Genomic DNA, 19,896 nt, shown 5'->3' on the forward strand with positions numbered 1-19,896 from the left:
GCCCACCCGTACTGATTGTTAGGAAGTTGGAGATCCAGTCGCACAGGGATGTATGCAGTCCTAGATCCTCCAACTTAGTAGTGAGTAGGGAGGGGATGATGGTGTTAATTGCTGAACTGTAGTCGACAAACAGCATTTTAACATAATTACCCCTCTCTTTGTCCAGGTGGGTCAGTGTGGTGTGGAGCAGATGTGCAATTGCGTCATCAGTGGAGCGGTTGTGGTGATATGCAAACTGCAGTGGGTCCATGGAGGCTGGCAGTGAAGAGGTGATGAAGTCTCTGACTAGCTTTTCAAAACACTTCATCATGACTGATGTGAGGGCAACAGGGCGGTAGTCATTGAGGCCGGAGGGTCGAGGTTTCTTTGGGACAGGGACGATGGTGGATCGCTTGAAGCTGGATGGGACGGTACCGAACGTCAGGGAGAGATTGAAGATGTCAGTGAATACCGGGGCTAGCTGGGCTGCGCAAGCTTTGAGGACTCTCCCACAGATACCGTCTGGTCCCACCGCCTTCCTAGATTAAGAGAAAGAAGAGCATCTCTGCTGTATGAGATGCACGTCGTGGTGTAGAGAGAAGGGCTGTGGAGATATCAGGGATAGCGGGAAGAGCGAAAAGAGCGAATAAAGTGCCAGGTGTGGACAGAGAAGTCGTGACGGCAGCCGACCTCACCGGCGCCATCTTGCAGACTATCTGAGCAAGGCATCCTGTAGACCATCTAGAAATGTTATTATATGGTCAGTGTTGTATGGCCATAAAGTCATATGGTGGAGAAGCGCACAGTTGATGGTAGCACATATGGTCACGTTGCTACCACCCTGCTCAGACACCTATACATGGCACGTTGACCAATGATTTTGTGATGTCTCCTTCTTCTTTCTACGACACTGAACCCATCTTCATCCAAGAAGTGTTCATGATGCCTCACCATGGAGTCCGATTCATACATTCTCTATACACAGGGAAACTAGACTATGTTCATTTTGTAAATGACATTACATGCCAGGCTTGTTTCATACTTATCAAATGGTAATCCTTAGGCTTTTTTAATACTTATCAGGTTGTGTTGCAGGACATGGTCAATTGTGGAAAAACTCTATTGATTCCTTCAAAATTCAAGTTGCCTTCAGCAACTTGCTATTGTATTTCACACAGTCAAATTGCATTATCTTGAAGAACCATATCAACATTGAGAGTCTCCTGGTTTTGTGGGAATATATGTGTCCTTCCACCCTCATGTGGCAGTCTTTATATTCTTCAAAAAGATCAATTTGTTATTGTAATCTTGCACTGGCATGTTTCCACTAATACTGTATAGTATTATGGAATACCCTATACACAGTATATTACTGTAAAGAAGACTTTTCCCAAAAATTACAATAATTTTACCTGATTACTTCTCTGAAGGTCCTGACTATGGAAGGCACTGAGAACCTACTTAAATGAGGCTGAACAGGTAGTCCGTCTTCCCTCATACTCAATCCATGAAAAAGAATATGGTCTATGACTGGTGCTATGATTTCTCCTGAGGTTTTGGCTCTTGGTCATGGTCTTCCTCATTGTATTCCTCCTCCCCAATCACCTCTGACCTGCACTCCTCTTCCTCTTCTGCCTTCCAGTGTTGAAATCACATATGCCATTTGTAGCTGACTTTGCTTTATAGCCTGTTTACTCATTGGTTTCAACACATGTTCTCAATTTTGAGTGGTGGTGTGTTAACGATGACAACAGTGTGTTAGTTGTCTTTAACTTGTGGGGCCTGTGTGAGTCATTCTGGGTCAAAGTTCACCAAACTGCTAAATTTGTTTTGTGAATGAGAGTGTGTTTAGGGTTTTGAAAAATGGATGATTCAGATTTGCAAATTGTGTCTAACCACATGAAAAGTGTTTAAAGCTTTACCAACTGTGTTTGATAATAATGAAGTTTTGAGAGTTTGACAGTGGTTTTGTTTTTGAAAAAGGGGGTGTACTGTTGTAGCAATTCAGAAAAACTAGTAGAAACTCAATCCACAGTCATACCGTTTTCTGTAGAACAGTCCATTTTAGTCATGCGGAAGTGAATAGATAAGTGTAAGTGTTTTGATGACAATAAAACATGGTCTTACATTTCCAGTAAGAACAATGTTTTTGTAATGAATGGGATTCAAACCAAACATTTCTTATCCAACATAGCAATTTGTCAAATTTTCTATTGCACTACTAGCTCAGTAATACACATATGCAGATTGTAATATCTGGATGTTGTGTAAGAAACGTGCTATTCAGATAAACTTAGCTTGCCTTACAGATGTCACATTGGTTATTTTAAGTGTTGTACAAGCTTTCTGTGGATGTGGGTGTCATTACCAAGACAACAGGCACTAGTTGCTTCTCAGCAGGGGAGTGGGCTGCTGGGTGGCTGGTTTACAAAATGTTTCGTAGCTTTAATCATTCTGGTGTTAAAGGCTCTCATGTGGGTGTTATTGAAAACGACAAATTTTCGGTTTTGTTTTGACCTTGACATGAGTAGTAAATTATTTCATTCATCTTTATAACTGCGTAGACAATTAATCCAGCGTGTGTAGGGGGTAGTTACATATTAATGAAGTAGTATGAAATTTAAAAAAAAAAAAACATCATGGTTCAATTGTGTCTTATAAAAAGGAAGAATCAAAAAAGGCAGTGTGCTACATTAATGTAGGATGGTAATTTATTGTCAGATGTGCGCCCTCAGTGAACCACATTCCATGAAAACTCAGTTGCTGATACATGATCGTTGATCTAAAATAAATAAAATACAAACCAGTAAACATACACAAATGTAGCACATTAGCCTCATATATGAATATAACTCTGCTCCATGTGTTGTTTGGTAACTGTGGCTTTTTTGGCCACTTTGCATTCATTATTGAGTCTTTCAGAGTAGAACATCTTGGACAGAGCTGAAATGGGTGAGCTCACACAGGTTTTGTGTTTTGTGCTGTGACAACACACATCATTTTCCAATGTATCATATCAATCTTCAACAGATATTTTAATTTTTCAAAATCAGCAGAATCTATTACAGTGATTTTTAAATATTTAGAGTTGCAAGCAATTATGGTGTAATCATGGAGGGGGTGGAGAGCAAACACACGTGCGTAGTGACGACGCCATAACGAACCAAACGGATTGAATAGAATAAATAAAAAATAAGTTTAATAACTGACATAGACTAACAATAGAATAGAATGAAGAACAAACAGGCTAACAGAACGTAAGTTGAACAAACAATATTGACGACGAAGATACGGGTAAGAGAACTAAACAAGGAAAGCAACATGCAGCAAGGGTAACTAAACCAGAAACCATGAAAGACACTCTATGACAAAGACAATGACCAACAAACAAGACCCCTAGGGAGGGGGGGGGGGCTTTATAACACTACAATCAGGGACAAACTAGGAACAGCTGGCGTGAAAGGGGAGGAGACAGGGAACCATGGAGACGAATGACAACCCGGAAGTGATTGGGTGCCATGACAATGGGGAATGCTCAGGTCTGTGGATGTGACTCATGGGCTGAGGTTTGAAAGAACATGAGGTGAACACACTGATATTTTCCATAGGGAATAAAGCAGATAAAATACATTTTGTTACTAATACCAGAAAAACATGCACGGCACTGTATAAGATATATTCAAATAAGGCTTCAGAAGAAAGACGAATGCCCATTATTAAATTCAAACGCATAAAGCCCGGAACCACGGGAGCTTTAATAAATGAAATAATTAGAGTACTCCCTTCACGGTCAGAGGACAGTGATTATAGGACCTGCCTTTCATCCCAAAGTTCTCAAAAATACACTCAAATTAAACAAAGTTTATTTATGAAAAACATTTCATACGCATGTGCAGTTTAGGGTTCTTTACACAAACAATGAATAAAATAATTCAGCTTGAAATGAAATTCCCTTGAACATCTTGAATTGAAATCAATGTATAGAACTGATTAATAGATGTTCCAAATATATATTAGGTCAGAAGCAATCAAATAAGGAAACAAGGTACATGCAGTAAGATGCATGAGGTTTTGGATCTGACTTTAGGTCTGAGATGTTACATTTCCTCAATTAAGAAACATAAAGAAATGGCCTAGGATAACCTATAGTATGAAGTCAATACTTTATACATAATGTAGATGATGATGATAAACTAGCATCATAGAAGCACTTTGGAATTATTGTCATTATAATGATATGATTTGCTCACTGTGTGGCAGTAGTGTCCCGTTTGAAGTTCATAGCAGCATACTGAACACTGTCTCCCTCTGTGGTGTCTATAGGAAGCTTGGAAGGAGGGAGCGAGGACTCTTCCTGTCTGCAGTGGGGTATGAAATGAATGCTGGCATATTGAATTTCACCATCACCAGGTAATGAGGCTTTCTTTAAGGCGTCTGAGATCATGGCCTGGGCTGACATGGGATCACTCTGAGAGAAAACATTACCGTGGGAAATAAAGCATGTTTTTTTGTCAGAAGGCTATATAATTCTAAGTAGTAAACAATTAAAACCCCAACTTAAGTAGTTTTTCATTTAGATGGCACTATTGCATCATTTTGTGTTTTAAAATTCAATCTTATTTTATCGCTTAATATTTCATTTTATATCTTTAAATATATGTTAACTTTTATTTTAATATTCTACTTTTAATTTTAATACATTTTCTAACATTTTCCTATTGTTATACTGTGTGCACAATTATTAGGCAATAGAGTATTTCAACCATATGATTATTTTATGCATATTTTCCAACTCCAAGCTGTATACACTTGAATACTTATTGGATTTAAGCATATAAGGCGATGTTTATTTGTGAAATAAGGGAGGGTGTGGCCTAAGGAGATCAACACCCTATATCAAGTTGTGCATAATTATCATACAGCTTCTTTTCCTCAGGCAAAATGGGCCAAAAAAGAGATTTAACTGACTCTGAAAAGTCAAAAGTTGGAGTCTTTCAGAGGGATGCAGCACTCTTAAAATAGCTAAGATATTGGAGCATGATCACAGAACCATCAAACATTTTGTTGCAAATAGTTAACAGGGTCACAAGAAATCATGTTGAAAAAAAAAATTTAACTGCCAAAGATTTGAGTAAAATCAAATATAAGGCAGCCAGGAACCCATTATCCTCCTGTGCTGTCATATTTCAGAACTGCAACATACCTGGAGTGCCCAGAAGTACAAGTTGTTCAGTACTCAGAGACATGGCCAAGGTAAGGAAGGCTGAAACCTGACCACCACTGAACAAGCCACATAAGGTGAAGCGCCAAGATTTGGCCAAGAAATATCTGAAGACAGATTTTTCAAAGGATTTATGGACTGATGAGACGAGAGTGACTCGTGACAGACCAGATGGATGGGCCCATGGCTGGATCAGTAATCGGCACAGAGCTCCACGTTGACTCAGACACCAGCAAGATGGAGGTGGGGTACTGCTATGGGCAGGTATTGTTAAAGATGAGCTAGTTGCACCCTTTTGAAGATGGATTCAAAATCAACTCCCAAACCAACTTCCGGCTTTTAGAAGACACTTTATTCAAGCAGTGGTACAGGAAAAAGTCTTTATCTTTCAAGTATACCATGATTTTTATGTGGGACAATGTATCGAAGTACTCCACAGCATGACTAGCCAGTATGGAAGGCTTATGACTGTTATTAAAAAGAAGGGTGGCTATATTGATCACTGATTTTTTATTTTTTTATGTCAGAAATGTTTATTTGTACATTTTGAGTTGTTTGTTTATTATTCTCACTTTAATGGATGAAAATAAACAAGTGAGATGGGAAACTTTCTGTTTTTCATTTAGTTGCATAATAATTCTGCACACTAATAGTTGTCCAATAATTATGTACATGCAGATACTCTCCTAAGAAAGCCCAAACTTCACTTTCCCTTCCTTAAATCTTCAGATTTGAAGTTTATTTACATTTTGGAGTGACCAAGAGCACTGTTGTTGTTCAATAATAAAATGCATCCTCAAAAATACAACTTGCCTAATAATTGTGCACACAGTGTATGTGGCAAAGTTCTTCCTGAGGTGATAGATCTCACGTTGTAATAAGCTTTTATCTTGTTTTACATTCTTTTACATCTGATAGGAAGCACTTTGATTTGCACTTTGAATCCTGTGTGTGAAAAGTACAAATAAACTTGCTTTACCTTGGCCTTGCCAAACTGAGCAGAGTGTTCTGATTGGCTCTGGTAAACTAGTATGAATGTAAATACAGCGGTCATGGACTGGCTTTATACTCCAGTTATGGCATTAATGGGCTGGAAAGGGTCTTAAACAGGCTTACCTGTTCACCTGCCCCAGTCCTCTTGTGGCCTTTAGCTGAGCTGGAGTTTCTCCTAATGAGTACACAATCAACAGCACAATATTCATACAGAACAAAAACAAGCATTTATTTGAATGCATCTTTAAAGATGGCAAACTGCAGTGTTTACCTACCACGCCCACAGAGTTCCTATAATGAGTACTAAAGCCAGAAAGACTGATGAAAATCGACATTATGATTTCATCCAGGCCTTTCTCCGGGCTTCCTGGACCATCTAATGTATTAATATCGATAATAATAGTTTGCAGCAAGGAAACGATAAAAATATTTGAATTTTGCATTTGAAAACCATATTACTACCAATTTCAACCTTCCACCTGTTCTGTAACAGCTCCTACCACACCTGAGCCATTAACACTCCTGAATATTTTTGTAAGCTGTAAATAATTGTGTGTAAATGTTGTTCTTATACCGATAGTAATGATCAGGTTCAGAGGTCAGCTGGCAGGAAGTGCTACAGTTGAGGTTCACTGTCTTTCCACTCTGATCAGAGGTCATCCTCGCCTGCAGGTCTGGATGGAGACACAGTCTATTACAAGTTCATAGAAATATCCCAAATCACTAAACATATTATAGCATTGTTGATATTTCCTACAACTGTTAGACTGATTGCTTCTGAAATTATATATTTCTCTGCTTTTGTTGTGATGCACAGGAGGTGATATTCCCCTGAGTCTGTGTTTCAGGCCTGTTATATAAGGAGTTGAACTGTTTGCTGTGGTCTTATTATCACTGACACGCCCTGTGTAGTCTACATCTGAACTTAAATTCTCTACGCTTTACTTTCTGAATGATCACATGTTCCATTTTAATGTGTCAGAACAATATATTATATACACTATATGACCACAATTATGTTGACACGACTGAATTATTCATGAGTTCAGGTGTTAAGGACACACCCTTTGCAAAAAGGTGTTCAAATTAAACACACAGCCATACAATCTCCATAGACACATCTGCTTCACACCACACTGACCCACCTGGACAAAGGGAAGGGTAATTATCTTAAAATGCTGTTTGTCGACTACAGTTCAGCATTTAACACCATCATCCCCTCCAGACTCACTACTAAGTAGGAGGATATAGGACTGCATCCATCCTTGTGTGACTGGATCACCAACTTCCTAACAGACAGACCACAATCAGTACGGGTGGGCAACTGTGTCTCATCCACTCTCACCCTCAACACCAAAGCTGCCCAGGGTTGTGTCCTAAGCTCTCTGTTCTACTCACTGTACACCTACGACTGCGTGGCCACTTCCAGCTCTAGCTTCATTGTCAAGTTCACTGATGATACCATCGTCGTGGGCCAGAGAATGACGAGAGGGCCTACCTGGAGGAGATTAAACATCTGGAGAACTGGTGCCAGGAAAATAATCTCCTCCTAAACGTCAGCAAGACAACGGAGCTGATTGTGGACTGCAGCAATAAGCAGGAGCAGCACTACTAACCTGTGAGGATCAATGGAACCACGGTGGAGAGAGTAGACAGTTTCAGGTACCTTGGATTTCACGTCTCGCACAACTACACCTGCACTATTGAGAGCATCCTCACAGGGAACATCACAGCCCGGTTTGGGAACAGCACCAAGAAGGACAGACAAGCACTACAGAGGGTGATGCGTTCAGCAGAGCACATCACTCATACAGAACTTCCTGACTTGCAGAAAGGACATTGTGTATATATACATATTATACATATACTGTAGTTCCTGTATCTTTCCTCAGCTTAGAAGGAGCACCTACAAAAGCATTTCACTGCGAGTTATACCATGTTTGACTTTATACGTGACAAATAAAACTTGACAAACATAGGCAGTAGAATGGTTTGCACTGAAAAGCTCAGTTTCATAGTGAGCCTAGTGACAATATCATAGGATGCCACCTTTACCACAATTTCTGCCCTGGTACATCTGCCCCAGTCAACTCTACACACCATTCTTGTGGTGTCTAGGACCAAAACTAGCTAGACCATAAACCACAGAATCTCACAGACCGGAGCTTCTGATTGCTGAAGTGTGTAAAAACCACCCTCTGTCACATCACTCACCACAAAGTCCCAAACTGCTTCTGGTAGCAACATCAGTGCAAAAACAACATTGGGAACTTGTCCTTTATCTAAAATGTACATTCTAATCGCACACATTGACCTTGAACCACATACAAAATATAAACAGACTGCAATTTATAATTTAAAAAACCTTGCCTTTTCTAAAATATTTATTTGGAAAGAGACATGTTTACACACTGACAAATTCTTAGCTTGCAAAAGACTATTATCAGTAACCTATAACTAGGCATTCATTTGGATGGGCAGATTAGAGTAGGGTTTGAGTTTGAGTCGAGGTTAGAGCAAGGTTTGACTTTGAGCCATATCTGTGAGCTATATTTGTGAATGCAACATTATTGTATTAAATGTAGAAGTTCCAAACAGAACCCCTCCCCCCACCAAAAAAAATAAATCAAAAACAGTAAAGAGTGAAATCCTACCTGGAAGATACAGCAGAATGGTTAGTGGTAGAATTCCACATTTACATCCATTTCTGCCTGACCTGATTTCAGAAACATAAATTCAAGAATAATTTCTACAATTTTATTGCATAATCAATGTTTTACACAATTTTAACAAATGCAAACTTGCGGCTGTTTCGATGTAATTTCTTCATACTTTTTTATGGTCTTTTCTATAATAGTAGTATAATAGTGAGGCCCTTCCTTCAGGTTAACCAGAAGCGCCAAGAGGCGGTCGTTTGATCACTGTGACGTCTCACTATAAGTGCTGATGCCAGTCACTTGACTGCAGCGAACCCCATTAAATTCATTAAATTGTTTTCCCTGTATCAAATTCCAGAAGCCCCCTTTCATGACTTCCCCTAGAATTGTACTTTTTATATAAATTATTATCCTTAAATTGTTAAAGTAATTCCTGTGCAAGCCAGTTTAAATTGTTTTCCCCCTTATCTGAGTGAAATTGCCGTCATCGCCTGTATTTCAAAGCTGTAATTCTCTTTTCTGCCAGAGGGTGTCGAAAAAGGTTCACTTGTAAATAAATCTTTATTTGAAATAAATAAAGAACAACACTTTTAGAAACGAAATTAATCAAATAAAGGTCCAAATGTGTCTGTGTAATGAAAAAAAGGGTTTTTTTTCCCACAAATGTCCCACATTACATAGTTTTATAAATAAAGATTTAAATATAGAAATGAAATTAATCAAATAAAGTTCAAACTGAGTGTGTCATGCTTTGCCTAATAAATGCTTAACAGTTTGCATGAATTCTGCGATTGGTATTTATCATATTAACACTTCGTGGCAGGAAATTTCTCAATCCCAAGGACATAACCCCTCCTTCTTTCCAAGGATCAGAGGGCCATCAGCCACCATTTATTATGTGAATGCATATATTATGTAAAATAATTGGGTATAAATCGGTGATTTTGGCATGTTTTCAATTACTTTTTCCAATAATTTCCTTTTTTTTGAGTGAACTTGGATGCACAAAGAACAATTTCATATCTTCTCTCCTTTTCAACATTTATATTGTACTAGTACATGCTTTTACAAAATCGCTAACAAGGCGTGGTGTCGTTTGATTCAGTACATGTCCAATAAACCTGATGAATTTGGTATTAAACTCCGTGTGGCTGCTCATGCTGAAACAAAATATATGCTGAACACAATTCCCTCCTATCTAGGGGTGTATGGCAGCAGAGCGGCTGGTCAACGGTTATCAGAAAACACTGTGTTGCATTTAAACATGGAGCCTTTGCTGTGGAAAGTGCGATATGTAACGTCAGACAATTTCTTCACCCCATTGTACTGGCAAGCAACCTTTGGGTGAACACAACCACCATTTTTGGGACACTGCTGACACCTGAGATACCCCATGTACACAGGACAGTCTGAATCACTTTCCACCAAGCTGCTGAGGGCAGGAAAATAACACAGATGATTTATCGAGGAAAACCTAAAACCAAATGTATGCATCCCGAGCATGACGCTTCGGACAGTTTCAACTGATAATGGTGCAAAGAAGCTGCCTGAAACAACACCACTAAATGTGGCGTTGATGTTATAGATTAAATGGCTGTATTCGGTAAAGGGATGCTGTTACGATTAGTCCCTCCTATCCTCCGTGTTCCGTGTTTTCCCTGTCTTGTGTATTTTAGTACCATGCTGTAGTTTCGTTTTCTCCGTTTGATTTTCTACACCTGTCCCTAATTAAGTTCGTTTTATTTAAACCCTGTTGTGTGCCCTGTGTCTTGGCTGCTTGTTGTTTATTTGAATCGGTGCGTGTGTTCATTGTGGTTGTTAGGTTCGATGGTTTTTTTGAAAGCCCGTCTCTGTATACCCGTAAGTTTGTGCTTCGTGTATCCTAGCGTTCGTGTTTCTTAGCCCCGAGTTTTCTCTCATCTTTGTTATAGCCTTTTTGCCTTCGTGTGTTTTTGTTTGTTGGACCATGCATCCTCGAAAGCTCCGTATTAGCTCAATGACCCTGCACTACTCTCACAACGACTCTAGATTTGCCCTAAATAATTCTCGCTCTTCTCCCACATGCATCCGCCTCCTTACAGCTCACCGTTACAGAGGCACCCACCATTGGCCTGTATTGGTGTTTTTACAACCTCCTAGACCTGGTTGTAATTAATGCACATATTTTGCATAAAATTAACAAATTTATTCTTGATCTGGTGAAGGAGCTGAAACATACAATGGCTGTGCTAAATGTTTGTATATATAGCTATATTTAGAATGTAATATGGAAAAATAAGGAAAACCTCCTTTAAGAAAGCATTTGAAAGATGAGCCTAAATGGAATAGTGTTGATCATTTTACTTGCATGCTGTTACAAAGATTTCACACTCTTCTTCCTGGAAGGAAGTGACGTGTGTGTGTGTGTGTGTGTGTGTGTGTGTGTGTGTATATATATATATATATATATATATATATATATATATATATATATATATATATATATACACACACACACTGTTGTAACAGATATAGTATTGTAAGTCTAAGTTGGGTCTTTCTTCTTTGTTCAGAAATAATTAAACTTTTCCCATCAGTTTCCATTACCTCACTCTGATGTCTGATATAGATGTACTATTTCTACTTCTGGTCATTCTAGATGTTTAAGTAAACTATCACAAAGTATATTCCAAAACTGCTTGAGCCATACTGTTACTACATTTTAACAGAACTATGGGATAGACTGTTGCGTTTTCTAGTAATAATTGTGTTCAAAGTTGGCCCACAGTTGTTTGTTTTTGTTTGTTTTTCCCTGTTCTCTTTTTTTTTCCTATATGTCCAGTCTGTTTGGCCTCACTATTGTTCACCCAGATCTAGTTTTGATTTCTGCATTCTGTAGTGGTGCTTCACCAGTTCTGGGCATACACTCTGGAGATGCAGGCGATGAGGTGTAGCAGGCTCCTCAGGTTGCTGTAGCTTGTCACTTTTTCCTCACAGAAATCAGGTGTTAGCAGTTCTGCCATACAGTACCAAAGGGTGCATCCACCAGATAAGATCACATTAGAATGGTGTACAGTTCCTGACACCTTGGAGTCTGTAGTCCAAACTTCACTTACAAGATGTAGCTGACTCTTTCTGATTCTGTGGTGCTTACTAAAGATCTGCACATCTGACTTCCTTTTCTCCCATTCTTTAAAGTGGACAGGAAATGTCAGATATGGATGGACATCTTCCCATAAGAAGCTGGGCAGGACTATATCCCTTGTATAAAGGTGTAGACCTATAGGCCGGTATTGCTAGGTATGAAACTTTCTTTTTAAAAAAGTTCAGGGTTTACACAAAGCATTACACTGAGCAAAGGTTTAAGATCTTTTTCCACCATAAAATGTTTTCCCAGTAGAAAATCTGGAAAACAGATCACATACCTCACAGATGTATATGCAGACCTGAAGATCCAGTAGAATACTGGTGGGAAAAATCAGCAGTTTATCTGCATCTGTATATCTGTGTTTGTCAGCAACATCAGTGAAAGCATATTTTTTGTAAGGTTGGGAGGACATTATCAGTAAGAGAAGTCGTGTCAACCCTAGCACTGCAAAACAAATAATTTCCTTAAATAAAAATCGTGAAAAATGAAGATGGAATTGTTGTCCCAACTTGAAGTTACTTGACCACAATCACAGTGTCATATGTATCTTTTAAGGTGACCCTTTCAATCATGAGCCACCCAACATATAGCCTATTTTTAATAAATACATTAACAACTGATTCCTCCGGTCAGTACGTTAATGTTGAAAAAGACACACTTTCTTTATTTTCTTCACTTGTATTTTTTATAATGAGTAAAATGATCAAAAATACAGTTATGTGCAAAATAATAGCAGTCTAACATCACTTAGGTATTTAGTTACTGATTTTGGTAGAAAAGATCACACAACATGGGAAAAAATTCAGGACTAGGTGTAGCCGAGTAATGGGCATCCAACGCAATCAACATGCATGCTGCTAATTGGGTTTAATTGACTCATTTAATGAAAGGGGCGTGTTCAAATTAATTTCATTGTGGAGTTTAATTAGTGAGGACATTCATTCTATGAAGAGACAGGTGTCAATTGGGGTGACATCAGCATGTGGTCATAAATGGAACTGGTAGATATGTGTAGTTTGGAGATGTGTTGTGAAGACTCTTCTTACAGCTTGACTCCCCACTCGCAGTTAAGAATAAAGAAACCTTTAGCCTCAGCGTGTTGAAAGTGCTTCCTTTGGTGGGGAATTTCTCCTGTAGATTCATGGTCTATTTGCTCTAAAATAAAGACAAAATCAAATCAACAACCATAAAAATGTAGCATATTAGCCTCATATATGAAGGCTAGTATGTAGCTTTACTCCATGCGCTGTTTAGTAATATAGGCAATTTTTTTTCTTTTGTTGCTATCATGCATCATTCATTTTTGAGTCTTTCAGAGGAGGACATTATAAAAAGAGTTTGAATGGGTCATGTTGTGCAATGTGCTTCGTGGTCTGTGTCACACTATCCAGTAGGTTACATGAGGAAAAGATCTGCTGTGTAGCTCTACTTTATCATGGGAGTTCTGTCTCCAATATAAACATGTAGCACAACTTTTTCTATTGTATCATATCAATCTTCCAGTGTTTTTTTTGCATGAAATTCTCAGGAGCTGAAATAAATGAAATCCTTAGAGAACTTCACACTCTGCGCACAGTGATTATGGGAGCCACCTAAATCTCTCTAAAGAATGGAATAGAATAGAACAGAGGGAAGTTGGTTTGTGGAACACATTTATACACAAAGGCAATTCAGACTGCTGTACTTAGACATGGTAGCTCACTTAAGGTAACTGATTTATAATTGGACAATTGCAAGTTCCCATCACTGTCAAGCTGCCACTTTCCAACTGTGAGGTTTGTTTTTGGCATGACCCCACTCCAATTTATTTTCACATTTTGCTTAGCACCTCCTCTGTAGGCTTGCACGTGGAACCTCACGCACGCCCTGAACCAGACATGTCTCACACACACACACGCGCACACACACACACACAAAAACAACAACTACCACACAGCAGCATTATCACACACACACACACACACACACACACACACACACACACACACACACACACACACACACACACACACACACACAACAGCAGAGCAGCATTATCTGGGTGGTGGATTTCTTAGCACTGCAGTGACACTGACATGATGTTTGCATATTAGTGTGTATTGAACTGGTACAAGTGGAAAAATCCCATTTAATTGCTTATTATTACATTATATTACATCTTATTAAATGTAAATGTCCTAGATTAACACGACTGTATGAAGTCCCAGGTGAAGACTTAATGACATTCGTGGGACCACATATGATAACTAGGTACTGGCTGTACATAACTTTATATAACATTTTCCAGTACTGAGTTATAATACTGGTTACACTGTGCAATAATCACTGGAACAATGTCAGTAATTTCTATATATATACTTGTACTATATATATATATATATATATATATATATATATATATATATATATATATATATATATATATATATGTATTTTTTTTATTATTTTTTTTTTTTTATTGTGTATTTATACTGTGTCTTGTCTCATGCACTTACCTTTATGTAAAGTGTATATTTGCACATCAGAGTTTGGAGAAACGCAAACTCGTTCAGATGTGCACTACTTGTTGTATAGTCTGAATGACAATACAGCTGACTTTGACCTTGACTTTTGACTTTGACTTTATTTTAAATATATAAAAGATGGATGTACTCAGACTGTGTATACTCAGATGGACCATCTTCTAGCAAGGTTATTAGAACAAATTCTAGTACCTTCCAAGTTGACTCAGAGTCACGTGTCACTCTGCAATATTAGTGTATTAGTGAGCATAAGGGTTTCTTTTTGGTACTGAGTGAAGTTCCTAGTTTGCTTTGATTTATTGTTTTGGTTACTCACCAACAGTTGCCAACTTTTTCTGCAGGTTGTCATTCTCCTTCTGTTACTGTGCCCTCTTCTTTCTCTGGCTGTTCTGTAATTTGTCTCTCTCCTTCATCACATTAATGTAACTGGTCTCTAACTCATCTTTCTTTATAGCCAGGTTGTTGTAACTGGATTGTAGCCGGTCTCTCTCTATAGTCAGGTTGATGAGTATTGTCTGTAACTGGTCTCTCTCTATAGTCAGGTTGTTGTAACTGGTCTGGAACTGGTCTCTCTCTGCAGTGAATTTAACCCACATCACTGTGATGGCAGCCAGCAGGAGAACACACAGCAACCCCAGACAAACTGAAGCCAGTCTGGAACATCGGCTCCTTGCAGTGTTGGTTCCTGAAGCTGGAAGATAATCATTTTTAAAAATAAGAATTAAAAAATTATATCAGTTGTTTACATGCGAAACAGGGAGGACTACTGAAGGTTACATCAGGGAATTCAGACCACTGGTATCCTTCCCCTCTGCTAACATCACAGCATAATTGGAAACAATGTCGTATGTGTTTTTTTAAAGAACTAATTAAAATAATCCTTTCTCAGGGTTCCCCTCGTTGGCATTGTGGTTCCCTTGACAACCCTGTTATGTTCTCTTTGTTTTCACTCCATTCCTGGTGCTCTCTTTGTTTAAGTTTTATTCATCATGTATTGGTTTCACCTGTTCATAGTTTGCCTTTGTTAGTCTGTCTATTTAAATCTTGATTCTTACCCTATTGCTGGACATTGTTTGATAAGCTGTCCATGTAAGCTGTCCATTTATTTGTTTTTGTGTTTCATTTGGTATTCTGCCTTGTTTCCTGTTAGTTTCTTGCTTGTTTGTGTTTCTGGTCCTGTTCTTTTACTTTCATACTTTTTGTTTGTTTGTGTGTTTGTTTTGTTTTGTTTTTATTGTTTTGCAGGTTTGGCCATGATTCCGGATCTGTTCAACTCTGGATAAATCTTGCTCTTCTAAGTGTTTGTGTCCAGCCTCCCTATTGCGTTCTGTTGCAACCATAACAGTAAGTATGTATGTGGGACCTGTAAAACTTGATACTACACTACACTCCTTCAAATGTTTAAAGTAATATGATGACTGGTGTTAATAACACCTACGTAAGGTGACCTATACTGCACTGATGTTAATGCTTTAAATGAAAAGTTACACCCTGCTGTGAGTATTTTCATTTATTTTGTTGCACTCTCTTTGTAGGTCTGCTTTTTTCTACAAATATATAAGCTGATGATATATTAATATATATTTCATTGTTTGGTACGATTTACAAAATCTTTTTCACTGCAATTCAGGACAGAGATTGAGATGATGTGAACATGCATCATCTAAAGTATTGTTCAGAGTCTAGCTGAATAGTTTGTTACAAAGATATAAATATGAGAGAGAGAGAGAGAGAGAGAGAGAGAGAGAGAGAGAGAGAGAGAGAGAAAGAGAAAATATATGAATACACTCACCTGAGCTTTCAGCTCCCTTGTTTCTGGTCGTGTGACTGTCCAGTTCATCCTTCATGTCTTCATATGAATTCTCACTGTCTTCTGAATCATACCTGTTGACCTCTATAACTTCTGTGTTTGCATATAAATTCTCAGTCGTCTCCATTCTGCTCTCTTCAACAATTATGATCTTACGGTGAATGGTGAATCAGTTCATACAGATGAATTCATTTTGCCTCAGAGAAACTGTCATGTGTCAATATTAACTTCCGCCTTTATCAGTGTTGCTTCCTGGACTTCTGCATGCTGCAAAATGTGTGAAATTAAGGTATCGGTAAAGCCAAATACAACAGTCAAAACACAGAAGCCAATCTGACCATGTTGCCTGTGCACTACCCTAAAACTTCATTAATGTATTTTAGGGACAGATACAAGCCTTTACTAGACAACTGTATCTAGATATGTGTCGCCCAAAATATTGTCTTGATATAACAGACGATATAATGTTGACTTATGCGGAATTATGTTCTTTGTACTATTACCGCTCCTCTGCTTCTGTTAGTATGTGATAACTTTGTCCCAAGTGTAAAAATGTAAATATTGTATCATGCATGCAGCACTTTCATGAAAAACTGACCATCTAATCTGTGCCAACACCAGAAAGGTTAGAATAGTGTGTGCATGTGCATGTATAATGTGTAATGGATGATTATGTTTTGTGCAGTATGTTATTAAACTTTTATTACACCACAGCAGTGGTGTCATAAAAATGCAACAGAGTATCAAAATAGATTTTGTATGTCATATGGAGGCGCTTTAGTTGAATTTTCACCTTTGCCTGTCTACCAACCCTAATGTAGCGACATGCACACACACCAAGTCTGTGATGAACTATACCAGAGGATTATAATTTAATTATATGATATGCAATGTTATAACATGTATGATAAGCCTTTGCTGATATTAATGAGAAAACTCTCAGACGGAGAATGCCTGCCAACAGATTCACTTTCAGTATTTTAGAGTCAAGATGCACATCAGTGTTTTAGTGAGTGTTCTACAGATTAGAGATCTCTCACAGTGTTTATGAAGATACATTTGTGTGGTTTAGTTAGAGGATGTGCTGAACAGTTTTGGACATAATGTAACTTATCAACACTCTTGGCCATCTACATCAGAGAGAGAAAGAGAAGGTTGGACGTGATATTTCAATCAAAAGACTCATTTAAAAAACAGTAATGAATTTTTCACACACAGCATTCTTAATCAATTCATAATTATGTACTGTATAAAACAGGGTTGTGTACCTACTCGTATTGTTTTTGTGTGTGTGTGGGGGGGGGTTCAACATTTTAGAAAAACAGTGAAGGTATCACAAAATTAAACAAATAATGTTATTCAAAGCCACCCTTTGGTGTTCTCTTAACCAGCTTCATGAGGTACCACCTATGAATGAAGACATTCTCATGTATGAGCACTTGTAGGATGAGGGGGCAATTAAGATTTATTTAAACTTTATTAAATGTTATTATTAGTACATTTAAATATATATTAATATATTACAGAGTATATTACAGAGGCCACAGGACTTCATTTACATCACAGGCAATCCTCTCCATCTCTAGACAACAGGAAAAGAATCCTTTGGCATTTTCAAACCAGTCTTGAATAGATTCCACTCCTGTGTTGTCACAAGCTGCATTCACTGACTGGAGGAGATTCAGACATTTTCAGCTTTCAGACATACGCCTTCCACCACCATGCTGAGAAACATTTTTCAATACGATTAAGGAAGGGAGAGCATGGTGGGAGGAACACATTTCTGTGAATGTTCACACTGTGTCAAATTACAACAAACACAGGATGCTCAGCCTGCTCATGACTTCTCTGCTCATATCAAGTTCATTCTCAAACCATTTCAAAGTTTAACTCATGGTGAAATGGTTTGAGAATGCTCTGTCCAAACTGAGGAAAAAAAACAGGCGTGCATAAGGAAAGATACATCTATCTATATATATATATATATATATATATATATACACAAAAAAATATATAATAATGTATGTACAATATATGTATAATATGTATATATACACAATGTACAATGTATATATGGATATATGTGTATGCACACAATGTATAATTCCAGTTTACAAATGTACAGATTTACAGTGGTGGTGGTCCCCATAGTTTATCAGTTGCCCTGATTCAGGGCCTGAATGGCCTGTGGGAAGAAGCTCCTCTTCAGTCTCTCTGTATTGGTCTTCAGGGAGCGAAAGCGCTTCCCTGACCTCACCAGCGAGAAGCGCCTGTTGTTAGGATGGGTGGGGTCCTTCACAATCCTCCTGGCCTTGGTCTGGTCTCCTTGGCCTTCTTTGCCAGGGAGTTGGTGTGGCGGGACCAGGACAGGTCCTGCGAGATGTGAACTCCAAGGTACCTGAAACTGTCTACTCTATCCACCGTGGTTCCATTGATCCTCACAGGTTGGTAGTGCTGATCCTGCTTCTTACTGCAGTCCACGATCAGCTCCTTTGTCCTGCTGAACGTTTAGGAGGAGATTATTTCCCTGGCACCGGTTTTCTAGGTGTTTAATCTCCTCCAGGTAGGCCCTCTCATCGTTGTCCGAGGCCCATGACGACGGTATCCTCAGCACATTTGACAATGATGGTGGAGCTGGAAGTGGCTGCGCAGTCGTAGGTGTACAGTGAGTAGAGCAGGGGGCTTAGGACACAACCCTGAGGAGCTCCAGTGCTGAGGGTGAGGGTGGATGAGACACAGTTGCCCACCCGTACTGATTGTTAGGAAGTTGGAGATCCAGTCGCACAGGGATGTATGCAGTCCTAGATCCTCCAACTTAGTAGTGAGTAGGGAGGGGATGATGGTGTTAAATGCTGAACTGTAGTCGACAAACAGCATTTTAACATAATTACCCCACCCTTTGTCCAGGTGGGTCAGTGTGGTGTGGAGCAGATGTGCAATTGCGTCATCAGTGGAGCGGTTGTGGTGATATGCAAACTGCAATGGGTCCATGGAGGCTGGCAGTGAAGATGTGATGAAGTCTCTGACTAGCTTTTCAAAACACTTCATCATGACTGATGTGAGGGCAACAGGGCGGTAGTCATTGAGGCCGGAGGGTCGAGGTTTCTTTGGGACAGGGACCAAGGATGGATCGCGTGAAGCTGGATGGGACGGTACCGAACGTCAGGGAGAGATTGAAGATGTCAGTGAATACCGGGGCTAGCTGGGCTGCGCAAGCTTTGAGGACTCTCCCACAGATACCGTCTGGTCCCACCGCCTTCCTAGATTAAGAGAAAGAAGAGCATATCTGCTGTATGAGATGCACGTCGTGGTGTAGAGAGAAGGGCTGTGGAGATATCAGGGATAGCGGGAAGAGCGAAAAGAGCGAATAAAGTGCCAGGTGTGGACAGAGAAGTCGTGACGGCAGCCGACCTCACTGGTGCCATCTTGCAGACTATCTGAGCAAGGCATCCTGTAGACCATCTAGAAATGTTATTATATGGTCAGTGTTGTATGGCCATAAAGTCATATGGTGGAGAAGCGCACAGTTGATGGTAGCACATATGGTCACGTTGCTACCACCCTGCTCAGACACCTATACATGGCAT

The 19,896-nt window shown here is 39.1% G+C and overlaps 1 long non-coding RNA gene across 1 annotated transcript; it reads right to left on the reverse strand.

Moving 5' to 3' along the window:
- Window positions 1-12,680: 12,680 nt before the first annotated feature.
- On the reverse strand, window positions 12,681-16,491 carry LOC145651370 (uncharacterized). The gene is made up of 3 exons (XR_014117282.1): window positions 16,292-16,491; window positions 14,816-15,190; window positions 12,681-13,132 (listed from the first exon to the last, which is right to left on the reverse strand). It is a non-coding gene; the product is annotated as an uncharacterized LOC145651370 (long non-coding RNA).
- Window positions 16,492-19,896: the final 3,405 nt, after the last annotated feature.

This window comes from Electrophorus electricus, chromosome 15 (assembly GCF_041902795.1).
Source record: "Electrophorus electricus isolate QZ-2024a chromosome 15, ASM4190279v1, whole genome shotgun sequence".
In the NCBI taxonomy this organism is placed as follows: Eukaryota; Metazoa; Chordata; class Actinopteri; order Gymnotiformes; family Gymnotidae; genus Electrophorus; species Electrophorus electricus.